Source organism: Gopherus flavomarginatus, unplaced genomic scaffold (assembly GCF_025201925.1).
Source record: "Gopherus flavomarginatus isolate rGopFla2 unplaced genomic scaffold, rGopFla2.mat.asm mat_scaffold_40_arrow_ctg1, whole genome shotgun sequence".
In the NCBI taxonomy this organism is placed as follows: domain Eukaryota; kingdom Metazoa; phylum Chordata; order Testudines; family Testudinidae; genus Gopherus; species Gopherus flavomarginatus.
The window spans coordinates 5303-24149 of record NW_026115078.1 but is presented as its reverse complement, the minus strand read 5'-3'; the positions used below and the strand labels follow the sequence as shown (position 1 = coordinate 24149).

The window sequence follows — 18847 nt, the reverse complement described above, 5'->3', positions numbered from 1 at the left end:
GTGTGAACAGCGCATCATAGGTGGAGCTGTGCTCCCGGTGACAAAGCTCCTGCCCCTCATTGGAGGTAGTTTGGCTTTGTTGCCGGGGAAGCTCTCTCTCAGCGATAAGGACGGCCACACAGCGCACCTTACAATGGCATGGTTAGAGTGGCACAGCTGCACCGTGGTAAGGTGCGCGGTGTAGACACAGCCTCAGAGCTGGGGAAAGCCGACAGGCGCTGAGGAGCACAGGGTTCAGACAGAGACATCCGTTAGGAGAGGAACTATTCACAGGGATTCTCTATAGCCTAGTAAGGTGGAGAGGATGGAAGATGATAATGTACAGGTAGGTTCTGATGAGAAACAGTGAAATGAAAGAGTCTCCCTCAATTACATCATGTAATAGCAGACAGCTAAAATGGGACACATTTTAGAAGTGCTTAAATACAAACGCTAAACGTCTAAGTACTAAGACTGGTGAATTTGAGTGCCTGGTATTGAGTGACGATATTGATAGAATAGGCATCACAGAAACCCTTGCACTCCCTCCTGCACCCACATGGGGAGACTGACCTGTGTGCATGGAGCAGCTGGCATTGCTGCCCCCCACTCCTCCCTGGAACACTGCTCATCTGGGCATCCCTAGGGGCTGTGGGATGTGGGGGCAAGAAGTGAGATCATCCGAGCTCCCTGCATCCAGGTCACTTTCCTCAGCCGGGCTGCGTAGCGGGAGGGCAGAGAGCAGCAGCTTCTGATGCTCCCCTCACAGCACAGCCCAAGTGGGAAAAGTGACCAGGACGCATGGAGCACATAGGGTTGCTCCTTACTCCCCTCAAACCTCTATGGACCCATGGAGGAGCCTTGGGGCAGGGGAGAGCAGTGAGCACCTTTGCACTGCCACACGGTGCCCTTTGACCCCTGGAGCCCTGGGCGGCTATCGGGGGGCACCACCCCTAAGGCCGGCCAGGCTCCCCAGAACGAGCAGCAGAAAACACAGAGACTGGCCACACACTGAGCAGTGGTAGCCTGGGCGGCTCGTAATGGAGGCTCAGGGGAGAGGGGCGTCATAACATTTTTTCCCAGATTTGGACCTTAGCGTCCAAAATATGGGTGTTAGCATGAAAACCTCCAAGCTTAGTTACCAGCTTGGACCTGGTAAAGCTGCCACCAGCCAGGGATTTATACAGTGCCTGGCTCGCTGTGGTCTCCCCAAAACCTTCCCCGGGGGACCCCCAGACTCAGATGCCTTGAGTCTCACAACAAAGGGGAATAAACCATTTCCCTTCCCCCTCCTCCCCTCCAGGTGTTCCCTCCCTGGGTTCCTGGAGAGATATACAGAAGCAAGCTCCGTGAATCTAAACAGAGGGACTCCCGCCTCCCTGTTTCCAGTCCTGGAAATAGAAGTACCAAGATAGCTAATCTCTCTTCCCCCTTACCCAGAGGGTATGCAAAGTCAGGCTAGTAAATCTAACACAACGAGATTTTCCCCCTGACTTCTTCCTCCCACCAATTCCCTGGTGAGCTGCAGACTCAATTCCCTGGAGTCCCCACTAAAGAAAAAATCCAACAGGTCTTAAAAAGAAAGCTTTATATAAAAAGAAAGAAAAGGACATAAAAATGGTCTCTCTGTATTAAGGTGACAAATACAGGGTTATTTGCTTAAAAGAAAAAAATGAATAAACAACCTTATCCAAAAAGAATACAGTTTAAACATTCCAGCAACTACACACATGTAAATACAAAAAAAAAACAATATAAACTTATTGTCTTATTATCTTTGTACTTACAACTTGGAAACAGAAGATTAGAAAGGCAGGAGATAGAAAAATCACTCTCATAGCCGAGACGCCACAGACACAAGACAAAGAACAAAGAACTCACACACAAACTTCCCTCCACCCAGATTTGAAAAAGTCTTGTTTCCTGATTGGTCCTCTGGTCAGGTGTTTTAGGTTACTGGTGTTACCCCTTTATAGGTAAAAGAACATTAACCCTTAGCTATCTGTCTATGACAAGGGGGCTAAGCCTCCCCAAACCTTGCACTGCCAAGGGGACAGTGGGGCCCATGATCAGGGGCCCTGGCCAAGTTAGGTCCCCCTGGAAAAGTCTCCCCTATGTCAGCCCCAGGGCTGGAGGAGCTCCCACTCCCTGCTACAGCCCGGGGGCTGCAGCAGGGGCACAGAGCTTCTCTGGTCTCAGGGCCACAGCGGGGCAGGGGTAAAGGAGTGATAGGGTGGGGCTGGTGGGGGAAGGGGTGGAACAGAAGTGACAGTGGATAGGGCCATAGGTGGAAGGGGGTAGAGCCACAGACAGAAGGTAGGGGCATGGTTCTGGTGCTGGGGCCCCCACACTTGTTCTCCCTTTCCCGGGGGTTTGGCATCACTAGCCCCGGCTTAGCGAGTAGGGTTCAGTGGTCCCCATAATGTGGGGTGCGACTCCTAGGGGGACACAGAGGAACATTCATGGGGGCACCTCAGGACCTGAGCCAGCCCACATAGAGGGCAGGGAGGGAGCACCACTCTGCCACAGCTCTTCCCCAACCCCACCCTCAGCCTGAGACTCTGGCTCCCAGCCCGGCGTCGACCCCTTTTCCCCTGTCCGCACCCCTCACCCCAGCAAGCAACAGCCCCACTCCTCCCAGCCCCGGTTCTTGACCGTGGCTTCCGAGGGGCCACAGCCATGGCTAAGAGGGCACAATGTGAAATGTTTGGGGACCACTGGTTTAGGGTGACGTCCTCAATCACTTCTCTGCAGTCCAATAAAAGCTATTCCTCACTCACCTACCCCTCCATCAGGACGGACTAGGTATGTTCTGCTGCCCTTCACTCATACAGGAAGGAGAATAACATTTCATTCCACTCAATCCTAAAGTCATTTGTAACCCAAGACCATCCCAAACTGGTCATTTTGGGGAAGCGGCACCATCATGCTGCATAGCTAGGCAGAGTAGGTGTGTCTATGCAAACACGGTCTGTTCCGGAAGTCTTTCCCCAGCTCCTCACTAGGTGAGAGAGGGGAGCTCATTCAGACCCTGCTTTCGCTTAGTATTTAAAAACTCCTTAGTGTCCCTATCTCTGCCGGCCTTAGATTTCTCCTCCTGTCCGTTTTTTGACAGCTCAGATGAGGTGACCGAGTGGTTAAGGTGATGGACTGCTACCCCATTATGCTCTGCCTGCATGGGTTCAAATCCCATTCTCATCAGAGGCATTTAGTCTTCACCCACTTTTATAGACAACCATCTCCCCCTTTGGTACAATAACAGATCAAACAATGTTGCTTGTGTTACCCAAAATTGGGTCAGTTAGTAAGCTTAGAGAGGACTAATAATGCCCCTCCCCCCCAGAGTTTGGCAGAAAGCAGCACATTTATTAGCTTGATAGCTAAGCTCAAAAGAAGGGATGGGGGAGGGTGTCACACTCATACTCACGCTCCCAGGACAGGCCTGGCAGTGGAGATGACAGGATCCTTTAAGGTAAGTGTCCCACAGCGCAGCGATGGGCGGTGCGATGAAGATCAGTCTCCCTGAGGTGCAATAGAATGTAACACAGCGAACCACTGGCCAGATGGGCCGGGTGAAGGGCATTCACTGGAGGTACAAAGGAGAGTGGGAAAGCCACTTCACAGGCATTCAAAGCGGGAAAGGACACAAGCTGGGGGAGTTTAACAGACCTTTTGAGCATACAGGTTATACAGAGCATACAGATCACTGCTGCTCCTACAACATGATAAGTTCCCAAGCAGCATGTTTCTTACTTTGCCCATCTGTCAATTTTGATGATTATTGATGGAAATATTTTGCCATTGGGTTGTGTGTTTACACAGAAATTGACATTTACCAACAAATACACAATTCTTCCAAGCCTGCCTAGTCTGCAGTTGATGGGTTTAGAGGGACACATTCACTCTTCCAGGTCCCCATTCCAGGCCTGTGCTCTCCAGGTTGTCAACTTCCCGCACTGCTGGGATCCTTCCCTCATCTCCCCGCAACCACTGCCCCACCCCCACTTCTGGGGTCCCCTCCCTACACTGTCTAACTCCACTGCTGGCAGGATCCCTTCCTGTTCCTTTCATTTCCTGCCTCCACTCTGGGCAAAAGCTCTGCACTCTTCCCACACCAGAAGTTGAACCCAGGCCACCTGGGTGAAAACCAGGAATCCTGACCACTAGCCCATATGGGACTATTGTTGCATCTGACTAAGTGGGTATTCACCCACGACAGCTCATGCTCCAATACGTCTGTTAGTCTAGAAGGTGCCACCGGATTCTTGGCTGCTATTATTACTACAACTCAGGCCTTGGCTACACTGGAGAGTTACAGTGCAGGTGGTGGCTTTACAGCGCTGTAACTTACTCCCCGTCCACACTGGCAAGGCACATACAGCGCTGTATCTCCCTGGCTACAGTGCTGCATGTGCTCCACCTCGACCAGAGGAATAAAGAGAACAGAGCTGGTGATGCAGCGCTGGGGTGCCAGTGTAAACAGTGATTAATCTTACTACGCTGTCACTGACCTCCGGAACCTTCCCATAATGCTTTTAAGTAGAGATAACGCTCTTTGTTTTGGTGTGATGCCTCTGTTTGCTTTGCTGTGAGCTCAAGACTCCCGGAGCTGCTTATCTAAAAACCAAACACAGTTACTGTTTGCAGTGAATGAGCAGAGGCAGGGGGATCCCTTTGGAACACCCACAGCTGGTGTTTGCTTGAGGAGAGAAGCAGCCGGGTGGGCACGGCGGAGGGGGGGTCTGTTTTGGATCAGCGGCTTATCTGGTCTGTGAGGAAAAAAACAAAGGCGGCTATTTGCATTTAGTGAATGAGAGAGGGGTGGGGGAGGAGGCTTGAACTTGCCAGGCAGGGAGCTGACACAGTGTCAGCTCCAAAAATCCACTCGCTCTGTCTCCCCCACGCTCCGTGTCACACTCCACCCCACCCTCCTCTTTTGAAAAGCACATTGCAGCCACTTGAATGCTGGGATAGCTGCCCATAATGCACCACTCCCAACAGCGCTGCAAATGTGGCCATGACAGAGTGCTGGTAGCTGTCAGTGTGTCCACACTGCAGCGCTTTCCCTAAACAGCTGTAGGAAGACAGCTTTAACTCCCAGCGCTGGACAGCTGCAAGTGTAGCCAAACCCTCTCTAAGCCGACCCCTTATGAGAACAGCAGGGACTAGCATGACTAGATGTCCCGATTTTTGGGTCTTTTTCTTATATAGGTGCCTATTAACCCCACCCCCATCCCAATTTTTCACATTTGCTGTCGGATCACCCTAGCAGGGGTTGCACACAGGGCTGCATTAACCTTCAGGTGCTGAGGTTTCCCTCTCTCCATTCCCAGAGCCTGTGATCAGGAAATAGACATCAGGGCTCCCAGGTGCTGCACAGACCATGACTGAGATCAGACCCCATATTATGCAAGGTGCTGTACAAACCCTGGGCAACACTGAGACACCCAGGAGGTTCCCCTCAATTTCCCTGAGCCTCTGCTGCCCAACTTCTTCTGAATCCCTCTGGCTCAGCCCCCCCCCACAAAAAAAACCCACCTTTCCAAACAGTCCTTCTTTCCTTGCCCCCTGACTCTGGTTTCACACCCTGGGACCATCTCCTCTCTTTGTCTCTCCCCCTCCAGGTGAAGCAGAGATGGAGGCAACTTCAGCCACTGGAGTCAACCTCAGCGAGCACTGCAGCCGGCCCCGGGGGAGGGGGGTGTTTGCAGACACAGGAAGGGAGCAGGGGGTGCTGGGAAGAAGGCGGCAGGAGAACAAAGCTCAGAGACCCAACATGGGGAAATTCCAGGGGGCGGGGCTCTGACACATCCCAGGTGCGGGCAGCTCCTGGGGGCGGGGCTCTGGCTCAGCTCGGGGGCGGGGAAGCTCCTCGGGGCGGGGCTCCAGCACAGAGCAGGGGTGGGGCAGCTCCTGGGGGCGGGGCTCCAGCACAGAGCGGGGGCGGAGCAGCTCTGGGGGGAGGGGCTCTGGCACAGCCCGGGGGCGGGGCAGCTCCTGGGGGCGGGGCTCCGGCACAGCCCATGGGCAGGGCAGCTCCTGGGGGCGGGGCTCTGGCACAGCCCGGGGGCGGGGCAGCTCCTGGGGGCGGGGCTCTGGCACATTGTGACGCACAGCCCGGGCTGAACAGCTGCTTCCTGGTTCTCCACGTGCTGCCAGCAGCGCTGGAGCTGCCCGAGCCGCTGTTCTCAGCTGCAGCCAGGATCTGCCCCCGGCCCCGCTGGGATCCAGGTGGGGACAGAGACTGGGGCCCGGGGGTTCCCCTTGGTGTGGCTGGCGGGGGCGGGAGGGGAGAAGCCGGAGCTGCAGGCGGGGGAAGGGCGGTGGGACATTGTGACCCGGAGCCCCTGGGGAATGAGAGGCGCTGGGGGGCAGGAAAGTGACTGTGCCCCAGGGAGCCTGGGAGAAGCCTTGAACGCGCCTCGGCCCCAGTGGAGCTGCAGGAGGATCCGCCCGCCCGCCCCGCTGGGATGGGGGGGCCGGGGCCCGGCCGTCGTGTGGGGGGGAGGGGCGGACCCCGGGCAGGCGGGGGGGGGCGGTGTATTAAATCCCTCTCCATTAGCAATGTGCTACTCCCGGGCACTGCGCATGCCCAGTAACAGCCGCTGAAGCCGCTGCCCTTCCCCCTGCCCGGACCAGCCGTAACGTTCCGCCGGGCGCTGGGGGCGGGGCTGGAGCGGGGCGGGGAAGTAACAGGGAGCGTGGGAGGGGCGGGCGCAGAGCAGGAAATTGATGGGCGGGGGGGGTCAGGCAGCTGGAGGCAGGGTTCGTGGGGGGCTAAAGGGCACAATCCGGGCTGGGGGGAGGAGCAGGAGTTGAGCTCAGGGGGAGGCGCTGGCAGAGCCCCCCCCTTTGGTGTGAGGGCGGAGGTGTCGAAGGGGGAGGAGAAGCCGGAGTTGCAGGGGGGGGAGGTCACTGGGGTGGGGGTGTAGATCTGTCTCTGTGCAGCCAGGACATTCCCGGGGTGGGAGGGAGGTGAGTTAACTGGATCCTGTCCCTGTTTTTGCCACTTCCTCCCACACACACATTCTCTCAAGATTTCCCCTTTTCTCTCTCATTATCACACGTGGCTATAAAATCCAGGGAGTTTCTCCTTTCCCCCCCCCACCAATGATCAGCTCTCTAATTGCCTCTGATTTTCCCTTTTCTCTCCATACTTCTCAAATGTCAATTTAAAATCTCTCCGATGGGGGGTGGATTTTCCCACCCATTTTATCTGCAGCGATTTGTCCTTGTTTGGGTGGGAAATTATTGCCCTGGGTCATTCCCCAGAACATGGCTCCCACTGGAGTGGGATGGGATGAGGTTCCCGTTCTCTGCCAGGGCAGGGAAGGGAAGGGAGGAGCACATCCCCCATGTAGACTGCCCAGACCCCATTTCCCAATTCCCCTGCGGCCCCCTTCCATTGTCCAGGGAGCCTTCCAGCTCCCCCCCCGCCCTTAAATCAGCTCCTCAAAGGGCTCTGAGCTGCTCACGTGAATGGTTGCCCCGTGGCCGGGGGGGGGACCATCACATTCTGTTTATGTATTGGACAGTCATATAAAATCCAGTCCAACAGTCCCCCTTTTCCACTAGTTATTTAATAGCAACATCAAATCCCCTCCGATCTTGGTGGTTTTCTCTCATGTTATCAAATGTTGTTTGTGACAGGGTTCTCTCTGCGTGTGTCAAAGACTGATATAAAATACCCCAAACATTTGCCCCACTTCTCTCTAGTTGTTTTATTTCTAATTGAATATGATGGGTTGTTTCCCAATGTGCTAAGATGCAGCCGCCTCTGGGGTGGATCCATGGTGGCCATTATTTGCTAGTGACAGCCCGTGGATCTTTCTTGCCCTCCAGGCCTTCCATTCTCCTGTTAAAGAAGCACTCCCCAGGCTCCCTCTGCCTGTGTGACTGGCCAGCAGGAGGTGGTGTTAACTTTCTAGCCACTTCTCACACTCTGTGAGGTAACACTTGCAGTGGCAGGGAAGGTGTCTGTGTGGGGAGATTGCAGCTGAAGGGGCATTGTGGTAGGGGGAGGCCTCTGGGTGGCTGGGCAGGGGGTACCCTAGTCAGGTTGGTGGGTTGTGGAGGTTTGGGGTTTCGGGGGTGGTGGTTCTGATGTGCCCATCCCTGAGGCTATGGGTCCTGGAGGTGGGTATCGCTTTGGGCCTGGTGGCTGCAGAACAGTGGGGGTGGGTGTCTCTTGGGGAGGCGGGACACAGGATTAGAGGGAGCCTGGTTCTGCGCCAGGGGCTCTGTCTGTGCTTCCCCCGCTGGTTCCTGGTTTTGTTGCCATGCCCAGTGCACAGAGCTGGGGGAGGGGATCCCTGGCACTAGGTGAGGGCATGCCAGGGAAGCAGAGTGATGGGTCGCACTGTAAAGCATCAGGGGGTCACACTGGGCAGAGGAGGGGGTCCCAGGCAAATGTCAGGGTAGATCGTTCTGGAGGGTGGGGAAGTTCCTAGGCAGGCAGTGAGGGACTGAGTTCCCAGTGGGGGGGGGGTCCCTTGAGGGGGTCCCTGGCTGCTGGGGGCTCTTGGTGGGGGGAACCCTTTGGGATTCCCAACCTGGCAATCATGGTGTGGTGGGGGTTCTCTGGCCGGTGGGGCTTTGAGGGGTATCTGGGGTCCCTGGCCAGGGACTCTGGGGGCTGCGTCCCAGGGAATATCTGATGGGATCCTGGCTGGGGGGTGTCTGGGGCCCCTGGCTGGGGGGTCTGGGCTCTGGGTACTAGGGGGTGTCTGGGGGCTGCTGCTAACCATGATCCTTCTCTCTGGTCAACTTGTACCAGAGTCCTGGCTCCTAGTCACCAGGTCACCAAGTCCATTCCCCAGTCACGTGCCCTGTCACTGTGATAACTTTCTGTCCACTTAGCAAACACTGTTAGTGTGAATTCACAGAATTTACTTTTCTCCTCTTTTGAAAACTGCAGGAACTTTCGGTTCCGTTTGGAAAATTTTTGCCCCCAGTCCTTGTCCTAGATCTGCGGGGGTGAGGGAGGTGGGAAGGGAGTCAGCACTGCCACACGATGGTCTTTTCCACAGCGTTCTGAACTCATTCTTTCTGATATCAGGTGTCATTGAGACCGTTGTTAATCCAGAGTCACTGTATGGAAAGACAAGGAGTGATTCCAGATGGACAGTGGGTCAAATGAGATCAGCCATTCTCCCTGTGAGGAGGGGCTCCCATTAGCTGCTCTCCCCAGAGAGCTAAAGGAGGGAAGCTGCTCATACACTCCGTCCCTCTCTGCTCAGGATATTGGGGTTCAGCTTCCTGGGTCAGATGCTGCAGCCTCCATTGTGATCTGGGAGACCAGGCTTGGCAGCTGCTGCTCCCCCAGTGGGGCTCTGTGCTGGGAAGTGACCTTAATTAAAGCTTCTTCTCTGCCCGGCCCAGGGGATGACTTTCTGCAGCTGGTCCTAGCCCCCTAGGGCAGTCCTGGGCCCTGTTACTACTAAATTCTGAGCGAGAGTCTCCAGGTAACTGAAAGACCTCAGGGAATGTCCTAGGGTCTGGGAAGAAAGTGACTCTGCACAAACAACACCACCTCATTTCTCCTCCCATTAGAGGTTGCCAGGAGGAAATCCAGCCATGGGAGAGCAAAGCCCCCAGGAATGGGACTGTCCCAGCCAGAGGGGCAGGGAGAGAGGACAGGGGAAGGAGAGGCTGAAAGGGGCAGTGGGAGAAATGAATGTGGGGGAGAGATTTCCAGCTCTCTAGTCCACCCAGACACATGTATTGCTGCATCCTGGGGCAGAACCACTTTCCAGTGAACAAAACAAGGATCAGACAGAGCAAAAGCCAGTTCCTGACTCCATATTCCCCCTGCTGGGGTGTGGCTGCCGTGGGGTCAGTGTCTGAGGGAATCCCCCACAGTGACTCCTTTGGTTCTGCTCTTATCTAGCCTTGTGTTCAGAGAAGGGGTGAGGGGAGAGAGAAGGGAGGTTAAAAATGTGTCTGTGGACTTAGCCTGGCAGGAGGGGCCAGGTCTAAATTGTAATAAACAGATTGAGCATTTCCCAGCATGACAGAATCTAGGGTGTCTGTCTGCAGGGAAAGGGCCTGGGGGAATTGTGATGTGAAATTAACTAAAACCGGTTCTGAAACGCCCACAACTGCCCTTCTCCCCCAGACAGGCTGCAGAATGTTTTGCTCCAGCTCATCCCAGCCTGGCGTGGGACAGGGAAGAGAAATGGCTGCAGTGGAGTCAGTCCAGGTAGAGATTATCGGGGGGTTGCTGGTGGGTTCCTGCTGGAGGAAAGGGAGAGCAAATACACCAGAGGTGGGAAGGTTTGCAGAGTCTGGTTTGGAGGTTGGAGCGGGGCAGGAAATTCACAGCGTGGGGAAAGGAGGAGGCCAGGGTGTGGCAGACCTGCTGGGAGTTATTTACTAAGTGGCCTAGATTCTAGGAACAGACCCAGGAGGTTTGGAGGTGGAAATGCCCTAATTTGTGAAGAGAGAAAATAACCCACCTACATGGAGCTAGTCAAACTGACCAGACTCCTAGTGCTGGAGCCTGACCTCATTAACCATCAGCTGCTGTGAGATATAAAGGGGACACCCATGAGTCAGGCTTATTGGAGCTGCCTCTCCCTTCATATCCCACTCCTCACAATGAGGAGGGTGTTGGGCATCCTACCAGCGAGCTCTCCCTCGACCCTGCTAGGGGCTCCATCTCCTGTATCAGTCAGTGGCTAGTAGGGGGGTGATGGATATGCTGGGAGAGATAAGGGGCTCTCTTCATCCCCTCACCCTGGCATTTGCTGGATACTCTGAGCCAGGTCGAGGTGGGACTCTCCTGACTATGATCCACCCAGAGCTTCCATTTGATTCACTCTTCTCTGCCTCAAATAGTGGGGCTGTGAGTGGGGCAGCAAGTCCTTAGTGTTGGACTCTTACTCTTTCAGGGGCTGGTGACCTTCAAGGAGATGGCTATGTATTTCACCAGGGAAGAGTGGGCTCTGCTGGACCCCACTCAGAGAGCCCTCTACTGGGATGTCATGCAGGAGAACTATGAGACTGTGACCTCGCTGGGTAAGGGTTCCTGTCCCTTCTGTTCTTGGAAGGGGAAATGAAGAGTGAAGGTTCACGCCACCCCCACAATGCCATCTGTACCCTGTCCTGTTTCAGCATCACCCCAATAGGCCAGTGACACACATAATACCAGAGACCCTCCTCTGCTGCAGAACACTTTGGGAACAGAGCACAGGAGCCGTATTGCACAGTGTCAAATATCTCCTGTTTGCTCAAGTGAAACTGGGGGTTAGGTCTGGCATAACTGTCCCATACCCCTAATCATTTTTCTTGCCCTTTTCTGAACCTTTTCCAATTCCAATATTTCTATTTTTGAGATGGGGTGACATGTGCATGCAGTATTCAAGATGTGGGTGTATCATGGATTTATTTGCTGTTTTTACAAATATGATCTATGAGATATTCTGTCATATCTATCACTTTCTTAATTATTTCCTACATTGTTCACTTTTTTTCACTGCTGCTGCACATTGAGTGGATGTTTTCAGAGAACTATCCACAGTGACTCCAAGATCACTCTCTTGAGTGGAAACAACTAATTTAGACCCCATCATTTTGTATGTATAGTTGGGATTGTGTTTTCCAATGGGCTGCACTATGTGCTATCCTGTCATCTAGTACTGCTAAGATCCTGGATTCAGTAATATCCCTGCCCTTCCTGTTCCCTTTCTCCACCGAACCCCGCCAGCCCATGCTTCCTGTTCCCAGCTTCCCCAGGATTCTCGCACTGTCTCTGAACCTCTCTGTCAGCAAGAAGCAGTGCCAGGGACACTTGCCCTCTGTCTGGAGTCTTCGATTTCTGGGACATGGATTTACTTTCTCTGTGTTGTAAGAGGCTCTGTCATAATGAGTGTCTGTGATGTTACCCAGAGTACAATCTGGACTGTTAAATAGCTGTACCTCAGTCCTCCAGCATGGGGTGCCTTTTCCACTGTTTTCCCGCGAGAACAGCCCCTCTTGGCCAATTAACACACAGTCTCCAGCATGTAACTCACTCCCAGCTACACAGTATTGAGTGCTGCTAGACAGCCACTCATGAATTACACCTCAGGAGAAAACCAGCAAATTCTCAAGTGCCCAACTTTCCCCCAGAAATGTGCATCTTGCACTGTCCAGCACGCTACTGAACGACCCAAGCTCATATGAAGTCTGTCATTTCATCAGCGGAAAATGACATGCACCAGCTTGTTATCCCAAACAGAGTTTCCAACACACTTCAATCCACACATACTGGTTAGATGAACAATAAACCAAGCTTGTTAACTACCAAAAACTAAAACTAGGCCCAGTCCATGAAAGGGGCACTCCCAGGAGAGACTGTACAAAGGCTGGAACATGAAACACCTTTGTAAACCTGAGACAGCTGCCTTGGGGACAATGACAGGGAGAATCCCCCAAAGTGACTCCTTTGTTTCTGCTCTTCTCTGGCCTCCGATTGTTCCTTCCAACGTGGAGTACTTTGCACTTGTCTCTACTGAATTTGATCCTATTTACTTCAGATCATTTCTCCCGTTTGTCCAGATCATTTTGAATTTTAATCCAATCCTCCAAAGCACTTACAACCCCTCCCAGCTTGGTGTTGTCCGCAAACTTGATACGTGTAAGAGAGAGACTGTTACTGGGAGGGTTTCCCCATGTGTCAGAGGGTTACACCCTGGTGGGAGGGGGCTAGGCCTGTACTGGAATAAGGTCACTCTGTGCTTCACAGTGTGCTAGAACCTAGAATGTGCATTAGCAGGGGAAAAGCTGGGGGGAATCGGCTTGTGGAATGGACAAAAGCCTAGTCTGAATTCTCACACCTTGCCCTTTTCACCCCCGGCAGGCCAGAGAATAACATCCATGTTTCGCTGCAGATCATCTCGTCCTCCCAGGGGCAAGGAAATGGCTGCAATGGAGCTGGCTCAGGTAAGAGATTATCAGGGTGGCGGGCTCTGCTTGGAGGTTGAGGAGCAGTAAATGCATAAGAGGGTGGGAATTGCTAGAGGTGGTGGGAAGCAGGAAATATCTCGGGTGGAGAAAGGGAGGGGACAGCATGTGACAAACCTGCTGAGACTTGTGTAGTGTAGGGCGTGATGGGTTGTCATCCCCAGGAGGCAGTTTGTGGAGCTTCTGGGAACTGCTGTGTCCTCTAACCCTCACGCTGGGCTGGCCCTTCTCACACTGCTTTGCTGGAGATTTCGCCAGCCTCTCCAGGGCCTGTTATCACCCAACACAACAGCAGGTGGCGCCATGCAGCCAACTAAGCTACCTGAGTGCGTTACCTAAGCCACTCAAGGACAGATAGAAGACAAGAGCCAATTTCCCACTCCCCAACCTTGCACACTTGCTGTAGTATAAATCCAGAATGATACCATCTTATAGTGCACAGGGATCTCTATAATACAAGCTCATTAATGTAGTTCCCCTTCCCCTCGATATGGGACAGATGTGCACAACAAGCTGAGATTTTCCCCAGACACTTCACTCAAAATACGCTGGTTAAGATAAAGCATCAAACAAGTTTATTAACTGCAGAAAGATAGATTAAGTGATTATAAGTGATAACAAACAGATCAAAGCAGATTATTTAGCAAATAACCAAAACTCAGACTAAGCCTAACATACTAGATGGATAGAATTTGAATTAGCAATTTCTCACCCTGACTGATGGTACAAGCAGTCCCCCAAGTTTCCATACACAAGCTAGAAATCTCTTGATCCTGGGAGCAGCACTTCCCCCACATCCGTTTTTGTTTCTCAGGTGTTTCCAGAAGTTCTCTTGTGTGGAGAATGAGGCCAAGAGATGATGTCACACCCCACCTTATGTAGCTTTTCCATATGGTGGGAACCTTTTGTTCCAAACTCAGTTCCTAGTCCAGTTTGTGGAAAAATACAGCTACTAAAATGGAGTTTAGTGTCATGTGGTCTGGTCACAGGCCCTGCTGAGTCATAGTAGCCATGACTCATAGGCTGGCTGAAACATTCACAGGAAGGCTAAGCTCTTCCACAGTCCATTGTCTTTGTTGAGCCATCAGCACTGTCTGGCTTCTTCATTGTTGTACCTGAAAGGCTCATTGTGGGTGTTACCCAGAGTAAGCACATTTGAAATACAGATACAGAGTCAATATCCATAACTTCAGATACGAACATGATATGTGCACACAAATAGGATAATCATATTCAGCAAATCAGAACTTTTCCAGTGACACCACACATGATGCATCTTCTACAAAATAGATCATAATTATGTCCTAATCATATTATAATCATACCACTATGATGAATATGGGGGTGTAGTGTCAGATAGGTCCTAATTTCAAGGCACAGGAGTTGGGAATGGAACTTCCCCTCTTTGTGGAACAGGAAATAACCCTCCAGCCAGGGCTGGGACAACTTCCCAGACTCTCAGCGATGGAGCCTGAATCTACTGACATTTCATTAATTACCACCAACCCCAATCTTTGTGGCAACTGTAAACTTTATCAGTGATGATTTTGTACTCTCTTCTAAGTCATGGATAAGAATGTTAAATAGCACAGGGCCAAGAACCAATCCCTGCAGGAACCTGCTAGAAAGAAATCCACTCGATCATGGTTCCCCATTTACTATCAGAGTTTTTAATCTATTTAATGTATGCCGTGTTTATTTTGTATCATTCTAGTTTTTTTTAGTAAAAATATTGTGCTAATCAAGTCATGTCCCTTACGGAAGTTTAGGTATATTACATCAATACTATTAGCTGCAACCAAACTTTTGATCTCATCCAATAAGGATATCCCGTTAGTTTGATAGGCTCTATTTTCTCTAAACCTTTGTTAATGGGCACTACAATTCTGACCTTCTAACTTCTATTCTTTATGATTGACTTCCCCTTTCTTCCATATATTTTATTTGGAGAGTGCTTGGATTCCTACCAGGGAGCCACTATCAGGGTCCAGAGACAGCCCCATCTCCTATATTAAGCTCTGGCTAGTAGCTATGTGATAAATGTGAAGACCCTGCTTCTGTCTGTCAGATGGGAGACACAAAGGTTCTCTCTTTCTACCCTCTGATGCCTCCTGGCTGCTGTAAGCAAGGTGGGGTGGGACTCTGTTAACATGTGCCTCCCGGAGCTTCCATTTCCCTGGTGCTGCTGTTCCGTGAATAGTGGGGTTGTGAGTGGGTCAGCAGGTACTGAGTATTGGACTCCTGCTCTTTCAGGGGCCGGTGACCTTCGAGGAGGTGGCTGTGTATTTCTCCAGGGAAGAGGGGACTCTGCTGGACCCCACTCAGAGAGCCCTCTACAGAGATGTCATGCAGGGGAACTATGAGACGATGGTCTTGCTGGGTAAGGATTCCTGTCCCTTCTGTTCTTGGAAGGGGAAATGAAGAGTGAAGGTTCATGCCACCCCCACAATGCCATCTGTACCCTGTCCTGTTTCAGCATCACCCCAATAGGCCAGTAACATACATACTACCAGAGACCCTCCTCTGCTGCAGAACACTTTGGGAACAGAGCACAGGAGCAGCATCACACAATGTCAAATATCTCCTCTTTACTCAAGTAAAACTGGGGTTAGGTCCAGCATAATGAACAGAAGCTTCCTACCCCCAGCCTTCTCTCAAACCCTGAGCCTTCTCTACCCAAACCAGAATGTGCTTGGGGTGTAACAAGCAGGCGGCTGGAGTCAGAGCTGCCAGTCCAGGGTTACTTATCATACAGACACTCAGTGCGTCCTTGAACGCTGGCTGGGAGTATCCAGACAGGGGAGCTCCAGCAGCAGAACACTGAATCTCACCCAGGATTACAGATGACACAACTCCTCGCCGATCTGGATTGCACCCCAGCATGTGAAAATGGCCTAGGTTGGTAGTGACATTTCTTGAGACATGGAGAGTCTTGCTCCCATATCACCAGGTGTAATAAAAATAACAGGAAAGGCCAAATATGGAAAACTGATTGTTCAGCTTGCTTTTGACCTGCATCATATTTTGCAGTATATTCCAAATAAGGAAATTAACGTGCAACGTATGTGTCATTGTTTGTGGTTTTAAGCTGTAAAAGGCTTGTGTGATTTTTAGCTCAGGAACAGTATTCCAATAGCTGTCGCCCCCTGCGTGCTTGTAACCAAGAAAAGAGCCTCAGGCTGAGCTGATTCAAATATTAATCCTGTGGTCGTTTTCCACAACAGCCTCAATAGGTCCCTGTGATGGAATGTAAGGCTACATCTAGACTACCCACCGTATCGGCGGGTTAAAATCGATTGCTCGGGGATCGATATATGGCGTCTCATCTAGACGCCATATATCGATCCCCGAGCGCGCTTATATCGATTCCGGAACAACACCAACCCCAACGGAGTTGCTGATTTGACAGGGGGAGCCGCGGACATCGATCCCGCGCGGTGAGGATGGGTGAGTAATCCGATCTTAGATATTCGACTTCAGTTACGTTATTCACGTAGCTGAATTTGCGTATCTAAGATCGATTTCCCCCCGTAGTGTAGACCAGCCCTTAATGTCTTCACACCTTCCCCCTGCAGGAGAATGGCTGTTTGACCAGCTGTTTGCCTTGCTGTCTCTGAGGAACTGGTCTGTGGGTGTTCCCCAGAACTGTAACTTTTTCAGTAATATCATACTGTAAAATCTCACAATTTTACATACAGTGTTACTACACATTTTAACAGGAGGATAATATTCAGTAGGTTATGCGTTTTCTAATGATACCTCACAAGCCATTTTCCACTAGCAGGGTCTTCTCTGTTCACAGAATTTCTGATAGTTTGATGTCTGCTGGCACTGGATATCACTATTTTGGCATCTCTCTCTCTGTCTCAGTGAGCACCCGCTGTGGTTGTTGAAAGTCTGTGATGGGATCTATGGGATGCAACTGAACAGTGGGCACCCCTGAGCCCTTTGTCCCACCACCTGGGCTCCCTCTCACACATGTGATGCTGAGACAAGCTGTGAATCTCTGGCAGATATTGCACTTACACAGACATCCGTAGGTAGGGACACAGCCAACTGAATTACATGAATGCTTCTGCAGCCACTCATAACACTAATGATAGAAAGTCGCCCCCCCTACAGCTCTGCAGCCTTGCACCCCTGGATCATACCATCTTGCCTTAATCAGAAGCCTGATCAGTGTGAGTTTATTACACAGGGTCCACCCCTCCCTCACTGTGAATAGTACATGAACCAGCCTTGTAATGGAGCTGAGATTTCCCAAGAACTTCAAGCAAAATACACCAGTTTAAGTAGAGCATAAAACAGATTTATTAACTACAGAAAGATGGAGTTTTAAGGATTATAAGTGGTAGGAATAAAAGATCAAAGTAAATTACCATGGAAATTAAAGATAAATTCACAATCTAAACTTTACACCTTATTACACTAGGGCGTAGTTCAGTTATGCACACAGGAAGGCTTAATGCTCGAGCTGCTGCACATGCTGGGCAGGCTTAAGGTCGGGCTCCCCATGGCAGGAGAGAAGAAGACTCGGCCCCTGGAGGGGCAGGCTGGGGCTTCCTGGATCCCATTTGCTCACAGCCAGCGCCCTGCCCCCACTCCCAAGTCATCCATGGCGCCCCCAGGTCGGCCAGAATGGAGCAGCAGTTTTCACTGCACTACGTCCACTTATGGCTTACAGGCAACTCCCAGACTCACCACAGTCCACCATCTCGGCCAGAAAGGAGCCCACTCAGCCTCACCATTGCTGCTTTTCCTTCCCCCCAGAACCCCGCTTCTCCTGGGCTGCAAGTAGCCATCCCTGGGATGCCAACAGGCAGCCACAGGGGTCTGTCTCTCAGCAGCCAACCGCACCTCCATGGGTTCAGCCCTCAGAAGGGCAGGTGGGGGTTTCCTGGATTCCAGTTGCTCACAGCCAGCCCAGCCTCCACCTCTAAAACCATCAGTCATGCCCCCAGGTTGGCCATAAAGGAGCCGCCATTCTCCACTTGGACTCAGCTTTGCTTGTTTTCCTTTCACCCAGAACCTCCCTTCTTCTCCTGGGCTGCAAGTAGCCACTCCTGGGAAGCCAAGAGGCAGGCACAGGATTCTACCTCCCAGCAGCCAACCACACCTCCCCAGGCTTTGCAGAATGAAGGGTGGTGCTCTACTAACCCCACTTAGCCGCACAGCTTCTTCCCTGCCTTCCTCAGCTCAACTTTCCTCTATTGCCCCATTCCTGCCTCACTTCCTCCTTTGGCCAGTCACGCAAAGGAGCCCAGCAGGAAGTGAGAGCCTCTATAGGCCAACCTCCAACAGCAGAGGTGGCCAAGCCACAAGCCTCCAAATGGTGACTGGCCTAACTACTCTAGGTTCTCCAGCCTGACACCAAGGTGCTTTCTCCACTGCTGTCAGCATCCTCTGTCATGCAGGGGTTGGAGTTATCCCAGGGACAGGCCAATAGGAGGAGTGCCCTTTCTGAATAACAAGGGGATCTGGGAAAAGGAAGCCAGCGTGTTTCTGCCTGGTTTTGAACCAGGGACCTTTTGCGTGTTAGGCAAATGTGATAACCACTACACTACAGAAACTCCACCTACTGGGTTGTTGCTCACTCTGGCACAGACCGATGGACAAATCTAGAGAATGTGGTGGTAGCCCCTCGATAGGTCAGCTGGCAGGGCAGAGGACTGGAGCCAGCACTCAGGAAGTCGTCCTTACCTCGCCCGTGTGACTCCAGCTTGAGGGAGAGCTTCTTTTTCTTCTCCTTGCTGACAAAGAGCAAGAGAAGAATGAAAGGTCAGGTGGGCCAACTCGGTGCAGAAGCCCATGCTGTCTTTTCCTGCTGCATAGCCTGAAATGAGGGACTCGTGGCAGTTAAAGGAACTGCTGCACTCTCAGAAAACATCCCGCCCGTGCATAAAGGAGGATAGAAGAGCCTGTT

General features: G+C 51.9%; 1 non-coding gene across 1 annotated transcript; it reads right to left on the bottom strand.

Moving 5' to 3' along the window:
• Positions 1–18421: 18421 nt before the first annotated feature.
• On the bottom strand, positions 18422–18494 carry TRNAV-AAC (transfer RNA valine (anticodon AAC)). Its single transcript has one exon. It is a non-coding gene; the product is annotated as a tRNA-Val (tRNA).
• Positions 18495–18847: the final 353 nt, after the last annotated feature.